The 17,202-nt window shown below is 40.4% G+C and overlaps 1 protein-coding gene across 6 annotated transcripts in view; it reads right to left on the bottom strand.

The window, feature by feature from the left end:
- ptprsa (protein tyrosine phosphatase receptor type Sa) overlaps positions 1–16,984 on the bottom strand; it is a 212,590-nt gene extending 195,606 nt beyond the window's left edge. For all 6 annotated transcript variants that reach the window (XM_086116116.1, XM_086116119.1, XM_086116120.1 and 3 more), the window contains exon 1: positions 16,657–16,984. The gene's annotated coding sequence lies outside the window, so the exon portion shown is untranslated. The remainder of the gene's footprint in view (positions 1–16,656) is intronic.
- Between the last annotated feature and the right edge of the window lie 218 nt (positions 16,985–17,202).

Genomic DNA, 17,202 nt, shown 5'->3' with positions numbered 1-17,202 from the left:
TTCAGGCCGCAAAGGATGTGGTGAGCTCCTCGGCTGCATGTTAATATGACCACAGTTCAATGCATTGTTGATGTACTGTCTGATTTTATGAAGCAACGATAATAGCGAGATAAAGCTTCACTGCTGACCACACAAGTCGTTGGACCATGCTTTTCACCAGAGCAGCGGGAATAGTAAATGTAAATGTGTTGATGAAAAAAAATAAAAAGAAACCTCAAACAAAAGTAATGTCCTTACTGAATTGTCTCAGGCAGTCATTTCTAATTAAAATCTATTGGGTCAGTTGTTCTTTTTATATTACGCAATGAAAAACAGGCTCCATGATTTTTGGAAAATTTGAAAATAAATTCCAAGATGAGAATATAAAATTATTAAAATACATACCACATTTCATTGTAACTCAAAGAAACATCTATAGCAATGATGACAGACATATTTTTTATCATGGGCCACATTTTATGGTTTCCCTCAGAAGGCCCTTATCACTGTGAATTCATATAAAGATATGGTCACCACATTATTGCATATAATAAACAAATTGATGGATTACTAGTTTCAAAATCAGCCGCTAATGAAAAGTGTTAAATTCATTTTAAAAGGCGACCTGCTAACAAAAAAAAGAAAAAAAAGAATGCTTTTTAAAAGTGAGGACACATGATTTGCTTTTGTAAAAGATGTGATGGGCTGGATTTGGCTCCCGAGCCACGAGTTTGACACCTCTGACCTATGGTGTTTGTAAATTGGATTTGGTAAGAACAGCGCACATTTAGTAATGATGGAGACATTGGAAAGAATAGTGTGCAACATGTGACATCAATTATGGAGCAAATAGAGTCAAATTACTGTATTGTGAGCATGGGCATGGATAAATGCTATTTTTTATTACCTTCCATTTTCTTCCATGATTGCTGCTGACCACTCATTTTGCATAAAGTGAAGAACTTTTCACAAACCACCAACAAGTTTTTTTTGGGGGGGGGGGGTTCTACATAAGTCACATCTCAGTAGCTGTTTACAACAACTACTGAATGGGACATGTCAGAAAGAGCAGGAGAAAAATATGTAGTGGTATGCCCTAGCTGAAGTGTTTTTTTAGGGACGATCTGTCTGTTACTCGGTCCAAGTCTGGGCGGGGCACCGCTGGCCCTGGGCCCCAGACTATCACTCAGGCTGATGTATAGGTCCACAGGGTACAAATGAAACCTGTCACAACAAGGGTAATGATGTCAGAGTCACTATAGCTCACCTCTGAAGGAGCAGAGGGAGGGAAACTAGTGGTTTGGATGGTGAGAGGAGGGCTAAAGCGAGACGATGGAAGAAAAGGGAGGGAGGAAGAGATGAGCATATGGGAGGGATCAGGGGGGATGAGGTGACGGAGAAAGAGGGGGGGCAAAAGAGAGAGAGAGAGAGAGAGAGCAACGAGGACAGGGAAGGAGGGAAATTCTGCCAAGGGATGAGGGCAAAAAAGAAGAGGCAATGGAGGATGGAAGGGAAGTGTTAAGAAGAGATGAGTAAGTAAATAATTTGATGATTGGCATGGGCACGTGTACTAATGTACATATAAATATGGATTATATTATGAAAGAGAAAAGACTAAAGACAAGATGGAAAAGAAAGTTGTCAGTTTTGGTCCTAGCAAAAGTTAGTTGAATAGAAAGAATGTGTTCATTTCCCGTTCTAACATCCTCTCCGTGAGTTTGTGTCGCCTCAACATTCCTCTTTGAGTGTCTCTCCATCCTCCATTTTCATTGACGTCATCCTCTCTGTCACCCCACCCACACCGAAAGCTGTAAGTTCCGGCATCCTTCTGGCTTTCTTCTCCTTGGCAATCTCTCTCCATCTCAAGATGAAGCCGCTAATGAATTGAAAGTCTTGTGGAAGAGGCAACGGTCATTTAAAGATTAATGTCAGGCACGGTAATCTGAAGGGCAAGTCACCACATCCTCTTTGGTTGTCCAGTGGAGGACAAGCATATGTCATCTCTGAAAAGATGCCCTCATCATTATCAGCCATTAGGCAAAGTCTCACAGATAACGACAGGTGGACCAAATAGAAGATACCCCTCAACTCGGATGGCCTGTACAAGCACACATTCCTAGGTCAACATTTGATCCAAGGTCATCAGTTCAGTAGCATACGCAACATAGTTTCATAGATGAATATTTTCTTCCATGCTTTTGATGCACCTTTCCACAGCATCAGGTGCCTACCTCTGTGTCAACATCTTGAGACCATCACAAATGTAGGATTGTGACATCCCCCACCGTAACCGCATTCCAATAAGCAAGAAAATGAAAGCACAATTAGAGGGTGGATGCTTTACCTAGTGACGAGGTAACAAATAAAGATGCATATTAACATTCTGGGCAGCATGTTGGAAAACTGGTTAGCTCTCGCCCAAAGTCAGCTGGAATATGCTCCAGCACACCCGCGACCCTGGCGAGGATAAATGGTACAGAGAGTGGATGGATTAACGGACTTTATGTAGCAGAGGTGTGGAATTCATTTTTACTGTGGGCCATATCATAGTTCTGGTTCCCTTAGGGCTGTTATGACTATGAACCCAAATAAATGTATGATTGCTTGTTACATATCACAAAAAAAAAAAAAAAATCATGAATAGCTACAAATCAGAGGCTACTAAAATATCTTCAAATATTGTGTAATTTATTTTAAGAAGGTGATTGGTAACAAAAAACGCTTGAAATATCCCAATGGTCTTATATGATCATTTCAATGTTGATATTCGAGCAAGAAACACAGAGTCGATTCACATAATTTGCTTTCACGTATCAGATAAAATGATGTGATGTGGCGAATCTAGCCCCTGGGCCTGAGACTGATGTAACTTCATCTCAACACACAAACAACGCTCGTCTCTCAGTCGAGACGTATCTCTTCAATATCCCGAAACAACAATTCCTGTCTAGCCATGGCTTTGGCAGTATCTTACGGCATTTAAAAAAAATGCAAAGAAATGTGAATAGATATCTGTTGGTGAGTTTTTAGCTGGTAATAAAAACAAAAACAAAAAAAATACAAATAAGTGATTAGTGAACTCCAATTTGAAGGGGAATCCTGCACTCTTTAAGCCAAGTGAAAGAGTAATTTGATTTTAAAAAATGGGCTATTTTCTTTGAAGCACAAAAAAAAAAAAAAACAAGAACTGAAGGAGGCTAAGCGGAACTAATAAAGTCAGTACAGCTCCTCGGACCATAAAACTGTACGCACGCAACTGTGCTGAGTGAGCATTGAGAATCTGAAGGAACACTAATTGCTGGAAAATATGCCAGATTCATATAACATGAAATCATCTTTAATTAAAATGGGGCAGGGAAACCGCATTTACATACATCGCTAGGTGCGAGCAACACAGTTCAATTGGACTCGGCAGTGTGCGAACGATAGCATCTATGATCTGAGGAAAATGCAGCTTCAACACTACCGCCCGTTTTTCTGGGGGGAAAAGTGGGAGGCATTTATTTTCTCAAACGCAACCTATTCAAATTGCACCTATTTGGGGGCACTGTTTAAGGGAATATGGTAAATAAGAAGTAGAAAGCTGGCTGACAAGATGTCAAGCTCCTGCACTCATCATCAGAATCAGAATCAGAATCATCTTTATTGGCCAAGTATGTAGAACACACAAGGAATTTCTCTCCGGTATAACACGCTGCATTAGTATCATCATAAACAAGGACATGACAAATAGGTATGGAAGGACATTTCGTAATGTAAGTGAACCATAGTGCGGTGGTACCACCCAGTGACAACTGTGAGACAATGTGCGAAGTATCAAGCAGAGCTAAAGTGATCAGTGGTAGAATACAATACTATGACAGTTTGTACAGTTGGTGCAGAAAATCATTGAACCATTTTAGAGTGACCAGTAGCAGTATTTGATGTACAAGAAGAGTGACTACGTCAGTGACTGTTTAGGGAGTTAATGGCTAGAGGGAAGAAGCTCTTTAAGTGTCTGCTGGATTTGGTGCGCATGGATCTGTAGCGCCTGCCTGAGGGGAGTAGCTGGAAAAGGTGGTGGGCAGGGTGCGGGGGATCCATGAGGATTTTCCGTGCCCTTGTCTTGATTCTTGCAGTGTGCAAGTCCTCAAGAGTGGGTAGGGCGGTGCCAATGACTTTTTCCGCTGTCCTAACTGTCCGTTGAAGTCGGATTTTGTCCTTTTTTGTGGCGGCCCCAAACTGTGATGGAAGAACACAGGATTGATTCGATGACTGCCGTGTAAAACTGACGTAGCACCTCCTGTGGCAGGCCATGCTTCCTCAGCAGCCTCAGTTTCATGTCAAGTTTTATGACTTAAAACCAGAGTATGTCTGTGTGGAATTTTTGTTTTGTTTAATTGTAGCGCACCGTGCTGCCCAGGACACAGCCATTTTTGGAATAAATGATTCAGACCATCAACTTGTCCAGTTTCAGAAGCCCTTTGTCAAAAATAAAGTAGTACTTTGTGCCAGTGACAAATGTAAAATCAGGAAATGCAATGCAGCACAACAATGTTAAGGTGAACTCTCAAGGCCATCAAAACATCATTCATGAAGTCTCTCTCTGTCATTCTCTGTGTTACCGAGGAATATATTTATCCTTCAAGTCATAAATCAAGAAAAAACAAAACAATATTGTTGAAAAAACAACTTTTTTTCCCTGAACTTCCATAACTTTCTTGACATTTTGTGACTTTATGTACTTGGTAGTTGTCAGTGTGGCTCCAACATTCCTTTGGCATCTGACACAACATTAAAACAAAAGAAAGAATATCTAATATAAGGCACAATGTGTGAAATACGCCACATCCCTCATCGTGATTCAACAGACGGTTGTTTTGCAGTGAGGACTTAAAAGAAAAATATAGTTGTAAACCAAGCACACCAGTGCAAAAATTGCACCGGTGAAGCAAACATGAGGCTAAAGGAGAGACAGCGGTCGAAGGATTAAGAGAGTGCAAAGGATGAAACAGCCAAGAAAATACATGCGAATGATGGACAAAGGGTAAGGAGGAAAAATTAACTTAATTGACACGAAACAGGGATCGGCAGACAGCTTGAGTTATTTCCCGTCCACTTCATGTCACTTAAAACAGAAGTTAAAGGTTTACAGGAGGAGAATGAAACTCGAGGTATTCGAGTCGGTGGCAGAAGGGATGGCATTTCCTTTCACCTTGTCCATCTGCTGTCTGTCTTCTTGAGTGTTTAACCCGACTGAAGCCTCAGATGACTTTTTTTTATTTACAAACATTGAACACAGAATGCAGTGTGACCTATTTCCTCTTGCGCCCTCATTCACATACTTGTATGAAGGTTAGAATGGCGTGTATGTGTTTGTGCGTGACAGAGATGAATCAAAGTGATGAACACGGCGTCTATGAAAAATCGACATCCGTATTTGGGGTTCGTCGGAGGTCTGACTGATTTATTGAGCAGCAAATGATGGAGGAGAGTGTTCTCCTTTTTCCATTCAGACAAAATGGAGCCCAGTGGGGGGAAAACATAATCGATGCCTTTTTTTAACTTTGTGACTTTGAAGTTTCAAAGTAGCAAAAGTGGGAAATAATGTGGAATAGATGTCAAAATGATGTGACGGAAAGGAAGAAAGGAATGGTCATTGGAGTTAATGGCTGAGTGTTTTAAGAGTAAAGTGAAGGTCACAACAATGTCAAGCAGTCTGTGGAAGGACCATTGGCACGTTCAAGTTTGAATAATGTATCTGATGTCATTCTGACATAGCTACGGCCAGACTGTCTTGAGTAGTCTTCATACAAAAGACATTTCTGGCCCATATCAAAGCAAAAAAAAAAAAAAAAACCAATAACATTGCTGAGGTAGCTGGTATTGAATGTCCAATAAGTGCAGGGGAGGCGACAACTTTTCTTATCAAATAAGGTTATTGCGCCATTGTGTTTCTGTTTAGCTTTGAGGCATCGAACCACAGTCAGTTAATAAAGGAAGGTAAGAACAATAAAAAAATAAATAAATAACAGGGTATTGACTTATTAGAGTTTAAAAAAAGAAAAAAACTTTGTTCCAGCATTTACATTCAAAAGTTAACTCAGTAAACATTATTTGAGATTTTATGTTTTCATCATGTCTGCAGTCGATGATTTACCATCCATCCATCCATTTTCCGAACCGCTTTATCTTCACTAGGGCCGCGGGAGGTGCTGGAACCTATTCCAGCTGTCTTCGGTCAGTAGGCGGGAGACACCCTGATCCGGTTGCCAGCCAATCACAATGGATGATTTACATTTTCCCATAATGCTATGGGGTATTGACTTCTGCATGTGCATATCACCTGGCTTTTTTTTTTAACTTGAGCATGTGTCAGTCATTACCCATTGGCATTATGGGAAAAATGTTACGTTTGTAGCACTTAGCCTCCAATTATGTTTGACCGTACTGTATCTGCGGGTACATTTGAACATATTTAAATAAGTTATAAAATACTCGCAAGTACGTTGGAATGTATTTGCAAGTCAAAATATTTTGACTCCACATTGGCAGCTGCACGTGTCTGCAAATTATACAAGCTTATCATTTTACATTTCCAAATCTTTAGTACTTGTTTTGGGGCATCCATTACAACATGCCATGCAAGAGATTGCAGTGACTGAGAAGAAAAAGAGGCTTGGACAGATGAGGGGAAAACACAGCAAAAGCAACAAGTGTGAGAAAGGAGTGAGAAGGCTGATGGAGAATAAGAAGGAGATAAGTTCACCTCTCATTAGCTCGCCTGCCACACATCAGACCGCATGCAATGCAAAGTCCACCAAAGTGAATTAAACAAAGAGCCAACTACCTCAGAGGAAAGCAGACCTGCCAGCACTTAGCCAGGCATCATAAACAACCAGCTCGCATTTGTCACTGACTCTTCATCCAGGCAAAGTGACAGTGCAAATAAATTAAATAGACTTCTTTCTCTCAGCATTCTCCTCCTACCACCACAGCTGGTCTGAGCACAAAAGAAATGTGGCCCTGAATCTGCAATAAATAAATAAAAAGGTACAGGACAGACAACACCTTATTAGTCTTGTCATCTGCCTTTAGGAATGACAAGTGTATTCCTATAGGTTCCACGAATAAAGCAACTCTGAAACAAAAATACACGACTTGTGTGACAATTAACCATATGTGTATAAGTCTGGGGGCACATTAATAGATTCATTTATGACATATCTTATTTCATATTTTTGTTTCAGGTCAGACACCGTGGAGTTTGTCCAAGGTCAACTGGCGACAGCGATGTACAGACACTCACAATTCACATCAAGTCCAAAGAGTGGTGGCATAACAACTGACGTGGAATCAGCCTCATGGCTTTATTAACAATGACTAAAAAGAATGACCATGACAGCATAGTCAAAAAGTGAAGGAAGGCTGGACTAAAATTGAAACAAATAATTTTAAAATCCCTACTGGTCAATTAAAACAAAAAATATTTTTTAGGTTTAAACCGAAGAACAAAATAAGAAAGCAATACACAAAACAGGGAGGTTGGTCTGTCAGGTGACTGTCGAATACGGTACAATCACAGCCACATACAGTATATTGGCACCGAACCAAAGCACTGCACCACCTCCTCCTCATCTATTGCATAATTATCAGGCCCTATGAAATTTAGATGACAATAATATCGAGCAAAATTGATCATCAAATGAATTTTACTGTTTGTTGTGCACAATACAATAATATAGTTTTGTCTAGTCAATTAAAACCAAAACGCTATTTCCCCTCTACCTCGCTTCACCACCTTGCTACCACCTTTCTGAATCACCATTAGAATAGTTGTAAACACCCCCATTAGTAGCACAGTGTTTTCATCCCCCCTGCCATTCCAACCTGCTATTGAGCTAGCCTCTGGAGAAAACACAGGTTTGTTCATTGGCAAGGCAAAACAATTACTAGAAACCGATAATCAATGACTGTGGACAAACAATAAATTCTTGGTGCAGCTGTTTCAGAAAATAACAAGTGGGAAGAAATAAAGTTACACTAATTAAACAGAAATCTTCTGGTATGCCATCAATAGCTGATAGCTATGCTGCTCCACCATTTAGCCCATCTGATTACAACGTTATAGCCTTAATAGATGCTCTCTCTAGACCAGGGGTGTCAAACTCATTTTTGTCGCGGGCCACTTTGGAGTTACGTCTTCCCTTGGAGGGCCACTATGACAGTGAAACTGAATAAATGTTTAATCATCACATCGTATTATTACTTGTACACAACACATAAGATTGATGGATTACTAGTTTTTGAAATCAGTTATCCGTCTGTCTGATCTTTGTGCAATTATTGTCCAAGTGAGTGTAAACAGGGTAAAAAAAAATATTACAAAGTCTCACCGTTATTTATTATACATGGCAATTTGACAGTTCAGACACCTGTGCTCTAGACCATGGGCGTCAAACTCATTTTTGTCGCAGGCCACATTGTATTTATTGTTGCCCTTGGAGGGCCGTTATGACTGTGAAACCATATGAAGAAGTCAAAAATAATGTTTGATTTAACTATAGTTTAAGTTACTATAATGACTTGTTTGGTAACAAGAAAATGATTGCAACATCTCTCTTATTTATGAAATATGAACATTTGAAATTTTGGTCCAGATTTTAGCAAGCATCATTGAAGTCGACACGTTTGATTTGCTCTCGCGGGCCACATAAAATTATATGGCGGGCCAGATCTTGCCCCTGGGCCTTGAGTTTGACACCAGTGCTCGAGACTTGAACTAAATGAACAGCTCACTTTTCCTTGGCTTATGACTTTCCTGCATAAATTTTCTTTTTTACCATATATGCCAGTATAACTGTATTTGAAAATGCACCAATACATGGTGGTATTTATCATGATAAGCATATAATATAACACTTCATAGACTCAATTCAGTTTTACAAAAATAAGTTCAAAGGCTGCACGATAAACGTGGGGGAAAAAAAACAAAAGGTGCATGCAAAAGGCGAGGATGAGAAATTGCAAGTCAAATTGAACCAAAGGTCAGTGAAAAGGCTTAAAAAATGTGGTACTCTAAAAACAAGAGGAGGATGAAGATGCCAAGGCAAGTAAGTAATCACAGTAAATGAAAATTCAAGCACAGAACAAAACAGTCACTGAAAGTGAAAGATGTACTCGGAAGACAAAACCGTAAGCGCATTGACCAATACTCAAATTATCAACAGGCAAACGGACGACTAGTAGAGAAGAAGTCGGATTGAAGCAAGAAACGAAATCATTTGGCACCAGCCTGCTGCTAATTAAAATAAAAATAATTAAATAAAATAGCCGCTAATTGTCCTAAGTGGCATATGTGTAGCCCACTTGAGCTCACCGGTACCCTGCAATGGACGCAGAACAAAATCTGACAACAGACATGATAGTATTTTGTTTCATAGAGGTACATGATCGGTCTATAACATTTGGACATCAAACATGAAACAATTGCTCATTCAATAATATGAGAAACCACATCCAAACTTTGGACTGGTAGTGCTTCAGTTGGAGTTTTACAAATGGACAAGTGGTTGTGACAACCCAGTCATGCAAGGAAGATTAACGGAACAGAGTCCTCAAATATACTGCTCCAAAAAAAAAACAGCACCACATAACTCCAAGTGTTCCCTTTGTTTTCTTTTTGAGCAATTTATGTTGTCCACAGTCATTTATCTGTACAATAAATATCGGAATCATCTCCTCTTGATCTGGCAACTGGGTCCTTGAGTGGGTGACGTGTAGAAACTGAGGAAGGTGTTGGGAATTAACGAATAGAAACTGATCTCAGTTAATGAACACCAGGGGAAATCAGGTAAAGCATATCTGATTTTATGAGAGCTGCGTGCAAGCTTCTAACAGCAGAATAAAACAGCCCGAGCACACTGAGGAGTTTATCATATGTAGAGCAATTCTGATTGAACAGGTTCGGGATGCTTCCCAAAGTCATACGTGCTTTAGGCAAGCATTGGAATCCAGAGTCCTCAGATGAGATTATCCCCCCCCCCCCCTCCTTTTTTTTTTTTTTGGAACAGGTACATTAACTTCCTTGTGAGACAACATCATTACAAAACCATAGCACAGCAGAAGAGCCAAGATGGAGCTGTAAGCAGCCAAAGTGAGACATCTTCTCTTCGCACAACAGCAAGCGTAACTCTGATGTGATCAATACTTGTTCATGACTTGCTTTCAAAAGGTGCCATCCACCATCCTCTTCCTAGATGTATATCACTGCCTCATTTCCAGTCACCGCTTCCACTCTGTCTCATCTATAATTCTACCCTCCTCTACATGCCATTTGACTTTCGTCAAGTGCTTTCCCCACATAGTGCTTTTCGCTACTTTCATGAGCTACACATTCCTAAACATGCTGTATACTGTAATTTCGTCAGGGAATACAGAAACATTCATCATTTCATTATCGTCCTTTCTTATTTTGCAAGCATCTTTACTCCCAATATTATCGTAATTTAATCTACTTTTCTTCCCGTCTTTCACTTTATTGCTTCCTTTTTTTGTGTGTGTCCTCCATACAGTAATTTACTGGAGTAGTGACGTGTTGGAAATACATTCGTATTCATGAAGAAAGCGTGACTTTATTAGCCTAATCCTAACACAATCCGCCAGCACTCTCGTTGTGCCATGAGTAAACCCCGGTCACTTTTCAAGAAAACCACTCCCAGCATCTTGTCCTGTATCTTCGAAAATGTTTTTTTTTTTTTTCTGTCCCCTCTGCTTTCTTGCAAACAACTGCTCATAGGTTTATTGGAGCACATTGTTGCGTCTCAACGGAAGCTTGCACAGCATTCTGCCATTAATAATTGAAGAGGCCCCACATGACCAGGCACACTCAGTCTAAATGGATTGTTCTGGGAGAGATCAATGCTGCTGTGAGGGTTTTATTAGGCCCTGCAGAAGGAACGGACAAGGACATCGTCAACGCTTGCGTCTCTGTCTTAATTGTTCCTTGATATTGCAGAACACCTCCTCCTTCTCTTCTCCCTAAACAACATACCCACAACCGGGAATCTACTCGCTGACTGACGCCTCACAGTACAAATTTAATTAAACATAAATGATTCTCCTACTGTATGAATCATTCATGGTTTGTGATGTCTTTGACTATGATGCAGGCTAAACAGGACAAGAGAGTTTCCTGCTCGTTGTTGGGTGCGTCATGCTTGCCACCCTGGCATGACACAACCACCAAGACCAGAGGATACTCGAAATGGGGGAACGTGAAATGCTACCATGACCTTCAAGACTTACGACCTTCGGGGGTGGTTGATGACTGCAGAGGCCAATGACGCTCAGCAGGACTCTCCACCGAGGACATTTGCATTTTTCTTCCCCATGGTTTCTTAATTGTCTACTCTTTTACAAAGCATAAAAAGATTGGTCTCTTCTTTGCACCCATATCTATCTGGTGGGTTCAAATTCTAACTGATGCAGCACAACTTTTTATTTTGACATCGAGAAACAGTGAAGCTTTTTATTGCATTATTGTTGTGACGATTGGCTGGTCTACAGTTCATTTAGATTATAGAGCAAGTATTTAACAAGCCAACGAGTGCTGTCAGCCTTAGTTTATATATATACCTGTATATATATATATATATATATATATATATATACACATACATCATGGCTTGAAATAAGTGGTTTGGCATCACATTTTTGGAAGTCAAACTTAGCATCTTTACACTTCATAAACACACACTGGAAGTCAAAACTGCAAACAGTTGTAGCAGTGGCACAACACACAGAAAGCTCTGTGGTCGACGGAGCAGGAAGATGGCCAAAGTGGGAGCATTTCAGATCATAACGCAAGCCAAGCTATGACATGACATGTCATTGTTGTCATTGCTCCTGACTGAACACGCCTAGTTTGAAAGGCATGAAAGGAGGTAAAATCTCATCTACGAAAAGAGAGAAGGGCTTTGGTGAAGTCAAACGAAGGAAATATTTGTTTCCCCATGAGGTGTCTTCATTGTACTAAGAACACTTTCAAAACTCCTTGGCGTAGCCTCAAAAGTATAGCGGTTTTATTGCTCATCAGCTGGTCTAAACTCATAAACGCACAGCCATGAACCTACTGTATTATGCAGCATGGTAAAAAAACCATAGCTATAGATATAGATATACCAGCAGTTTATGCCTTTTTTTTTAAATAGTCTTTTTTTTTAACAAATACTAAGTTGAAACCGAAATGCATATTTGTGTATTGTCTTCATAAAACAAAACTGAATCTTACAGTAGCCGTTACTTTCGAGGAAATGGATCTTGCGTCATCTGCTAACTCTTCTTGACATCTTAGCATGTTCCACGCAAGTGTGTACACATCAAATCCATTAAAATGTCAAGCTTCACAGTGATCTCAAACCAAGTCGGTGTTCATGCAAAAGGAGGTGAATACTGTAGTGCATTTTGTGGCCTCATTGTACTTGTCGAGACTTTCTCAAAAGTACTCATGTCAGAACAATTTCAAATGACAAATCATTGTTCAAAAAGCACAAGGACAATTTCTTCTTTCGCTCATCTTTAAATATTCCAGAAACCATTTACATATAGATTTGAGGATCATATGCTTCCTGACAAACTTTGCTTCTGAGAATACTGGACAGAGGGCTGAATGCAATAGAAATGCTCTGTAACATTATACAGTATATTTATGAGTATTTATGTAATGATTAACCAAAAGTAATTTGCCCTTAGAGTTCCTTCCTGTACTTTTTTTTAAGACCAGCAACAACCTTTACCAGTGTTTATTTACCCTGACCATCACATGGTGTAAAAACAAACAGCCTTTGTATGTTGGCAGATGGCTGAAGTGGTGCAAGCAAGGCTGGGATAAAAAAGGAAATTCGGAGATTGCCATTGCGCCGCTTCTATTTTCCAACTGTGCCAAAGGCAGCGAGAAAAAAATAATGGGAAATAATAACCTGCTGTTCACCTGGAGGTGACAACTAACAAGCTTGTAGATCTCTCCTAGTACACCGTAAACATTGACAAACCTGTGTGGCCATAAACAAGCCTTTCCTTCTTTCTTTTTCGGTCATCTAGAGTTTGACATTAGGGTCATCGTGACTCTTTTCATCAAGCACTACCATTCAGTGCAATGAACAATGTGTATTGTGTGTAACTTCGATACTACCTGGACTACAGTACTGTGGTTTGGTTCACTTAGATGCTAAATATGAATGGCCAACCATTGGTTGGTTAAGAGAATTCCCACACCTGTGATGTAATGGAACGTTCAAGTAAAATAGGAAAAAGGAAGTAATATTTCAGTCGTGTAACACAGAGACAAGAGCTTGCACGATTTGTTCACGGTTATTAGCATGTAGCACTTTGTCTCGTGATTATGTGTCTTCAATTCATGGATATGTTCAATACGGGCTTGCTGCTATGATGTCACACCATCTATACAGCAGTGTGTTTCGCCCTATATTGAGCCAAGGCACATAGTTAAACATTATAAAAATCTCACGGCACACGATCGAACACAAATGCCAGCAAATATAGCGTGTATACTGAAATAATGATAATCACATCTCAATTTGCTCACAAACTTATTCACTCAGTGTGCAATCTGGGCTGTTTTGTTGAAGACAGAATTATTGTTGTATGGATGGCAACTTCATGGAAGAGCATTTCCTTCTAACGGTCACTATACGTCGCTGGCAGAGAGAGATGTTTTTTTTTGGGGTTTTTTTACCAATTATGTGAAATTTCCCACGGCAAACCGGACGATTTCTCACAATACACTTCTGTGTTTTGGCACAGTGGTAGGGAATCACTGAAATTAAGAATGTAATTGATTCTATTGCTGTTCCGCTCAAACACACAGCGCTGGAAATGTGAGCTTGATAAGGGAAAAACAATTGTATTGTGTTGAAACGAACTGAACTGAGCTGCTTGGGGGAAAAGTGTCTTGAAACTTTTTTTTTTACTTTCAAGAAGTACTTTGGTTCAATACATACACTGAATAAAGTTTTGCTGAATGTACTCAATTTTGTTGCATGCCATAAAATCATCTGGATCCAGACACATTTTTTTAATAGTCTACTGGAAAAAAAAATCAGAAGAAAAGAAAATTCACTCATCGTTGGATGTCCCCCAATGTTCTGTTCTATGATGTCCCACTATTAATGTAGTTAGCACAGCTTCCTCTTCCGTGTCTCCCAATGAAAAAGCAAATCAAATCTGAAATCCCTCTCCCATTTGTACCCGTTTCCATTTTTACTGCACAAAAACAGGACGACCGCACAGACGACTCCGCAGAGCATGACGTAGGATTCATCTTTTGGATGCAATAAAGCTACAGTACATTTGCGTGTGTGCTATCGTGAGCCTGACACTATGTGCGAGGCATTTTTAACAGTAGTGGCTTCCACTAGGGCCCCGAAACAATCTTGGCTGTGCATCTTGTGACAGGTGAACATGATTGAGGTGCATAACAGCAAGAGAAAACAACAGATGCTTGAGCATGCTCTCCAATCACCCATCTCATACATAGAGAGAGGCTGCTTGATTGATGGCAAGTCAAGAATTACCCACAGTGGAAACAGGCTTTGTTTCAACCAGCTTGGATAAAGGCATAACAAACTATGGAGGTACCAAAATGCAGCCACGTTAAAAGGCAAAAGAAAAAGAAGAGTTCTGAATATAAGCTACCTTCAGACCTCAGAGAAAAAGCTAATTTAAAAGTATATATCCAACACAACGCCAGAAGAAGAGATGTACCCAGACCATTAAGTCTGCAAGGACACTAATGGCTGGCCGTCCACAGGGTTCTCTGCTAAGGCAGCAGTGATGGACTCCCTCCTCTCACGGTGATCATTGTGTGGCACCACATCTTAATAGCAACAGGAAGACTTAAGTAGACATATCATTGGTTGAGCGATCATGAGAATTATAATTCAAATTGAAGCCCCGACATCAAACAAATCACAGTTTAAAAATCCCAGGGGTGCTCTTGTACTTTGAAGATTACAGAATGCATCACAATGAAAAACCAGAGTGAGAGCGTCTCATGGTGCGTAAATGCCATCTCATGCATTACATCATCTGTTGCCCATATTCTAATGACTTCGCTGCAGGAGGCCAAACTTTTCTGTGTAATTGAAAGTGAAATATGGAAAAGCAAAAAAAATAAAAATAAACTCAAGCAGCGTATGATTGGTTGCCAGAATAAATCTGAGGTGACATAAATCAGAATATAGAATATATTAGAAAGGGCTGGACTATTTCCAGGGAGGTTGGGTGCAGACGGGCAGTGAGTGAGCATACTAATCCGCTGGATGTTATATGCCTTGCTTGGATGCCTCCTCCTGGGCACCAGATGAGCTGTTTCTGGTGGGATTGCTGGTTTGGGGAGAATTAAGAATTGTTCATGAGACGGAGCATAACTGAAAATTGTAACACACAGCAACATCATAAATTTGATTACATTACATTGCGCTGCAAGCCTGTGAGCCATTCCCAGGCACCGTAAAAAGCTTTAACCGAGTTACTGCAGCTCCGGGGGGGGGGGGGGGGGGGGAGAGATAAATAAAGCCATTTTCTTTTTAACAACTGGGGTGGTGGCCAGATATTGTTCTTTGATTTTTATGAGTTTTGCAGGCACTCATTGTTACAACACCAGACCATGAAGAAGAGGGAAATAAATTTTTTGAATCAATGTTTTTTAAAGAAAATTATTAATATGCACTGCATTCAGTGTGCGTAAATTTAAAATCAACGTATAACCCAAATATGCACTTTACAAAAAATGCCGTTGCAATTAATTACAATGCATTTTTTTTCATGTGCTTCCAATATCAAACACATCAGTCAAATATGTCAAGCAATGTAACAAGGGGATCAGCACAGCATCATCACCCGTATGAAAAACATCCCAGAAAACAAACCAAGTTGTGTCACACATCTTGGAATGCTGCGTGTGCAAAATTAAAAAAAACAAAAAAAACAAATGCAGGTCCTGGATGTACATCTTACAGTCTCGAAAGACCAACCTATGTCTACCCGAGGCTCCACTTATACACACAGACACGGTGCGAGGAAAGAAGATCGGAGAACTTGTGATATTCAAGGAAAGATTGTTGGGGAAGCGAATCAAGTGGAAGAAACTGATTAAAAATGCCCTTTGGAAAGAATCATGATCCAAGCTTGTCCATCCCTCTGTTAAAAAACCTTAATTAAAATGTAATTCTCCCTTCACATACGCCTCTGCCCAAGTAAGAGTCATAAATATGCCCCCCCCTTACACACACACACACACACACACACAATGCATATTTACTACTTATATTTTGTTGAGTGTGGCATCGGAAAACTGAGCCGCGAGAACTGTCTTTTCAGAACCTACGTCTGCGCCAATCTGCTTCCTTCCCGTATTTAGACACTTGCAGAAACATCCCAGTGTTGGAGACACATGGGCATCCATTTGTCAGAAAACCACACACAAATGACCGTCAAAAACATTCGAAGCATTGTCCACTCAAGCGCTTTGGGTGCCTGATTTCAACGTGAACGCACGGCTCGCGCGCTGCAAAACCGAATCCGCATATATGAATAGTGGTCAATTTACGGGGGGAAAACGATTCGTTGAAAATTCATAAACGTCGGTTCAAAAGTGTGCTCAGGGAGCCTCCTTACCTTTATTCGATTCCTTTCTGGTTCTGACGTGTGAGCCGTCACATTTACATGTTTAAAACAAGCAGTAATCCCCGAGTTGTTGTTTTTTTTTCTCTATCTTTTTGTTTTTCTTATACTTTTTTTGCGTCTGAAAGTGTGCGTCCCAAAGGCAGCTCCAGTCACTTCACCAGTTCTTCTAGCGAGATAAATCAAAGGCTAAGTATATGAAGATCTACATATACTTCAAATCCAGCCCAGCGCGGGTTGCTGAGGAGCGCGCGCGTCCGTGCTCGGCAGGAGGAGTCGCTCTTTCAGCACCAGCCGCCGTGCGCACTTTGGAGGAACCACAAGCGAGTCCGAGCACTGACTGAGGGAATGATGTCATGTGTACAGCCCTCCCTCCCCAGCCTCCCCTCCTCACTTGAAAGCCCCACTGTCTCTCTCTTTCAAACACACCTCTTCCCTTGGCGTGATCTTTTTCAATTATTCCAAGAGGCGGGCGGCGGAGGGAGGGGTGGTAAAAACAGGTAGGAGTGAAATATGACACGCTTTATTGTGCGACGGTTT

The sequence above is a fragment of the Hippocampus guttulatus genome, chromosome 7, assembly GCF_054856545.1.
Source record: "Hippocampus guttulatus isolate MCC_2025c chromosome 7, RoL_Hgut_1.0, whole genome shotgun sequence".
Taxonomy (NCBI): Eukaryota; Metazoa; Chordata; class Actinopteri; order Syngnathiformes; family Syngnathidae; genus Hippocampus; species Hippocampus guttulatus.
Note: the sequence above shows the minus strand (reverse complement) of the source record. Positions and strands in the feature narration are given on the sequence as shown.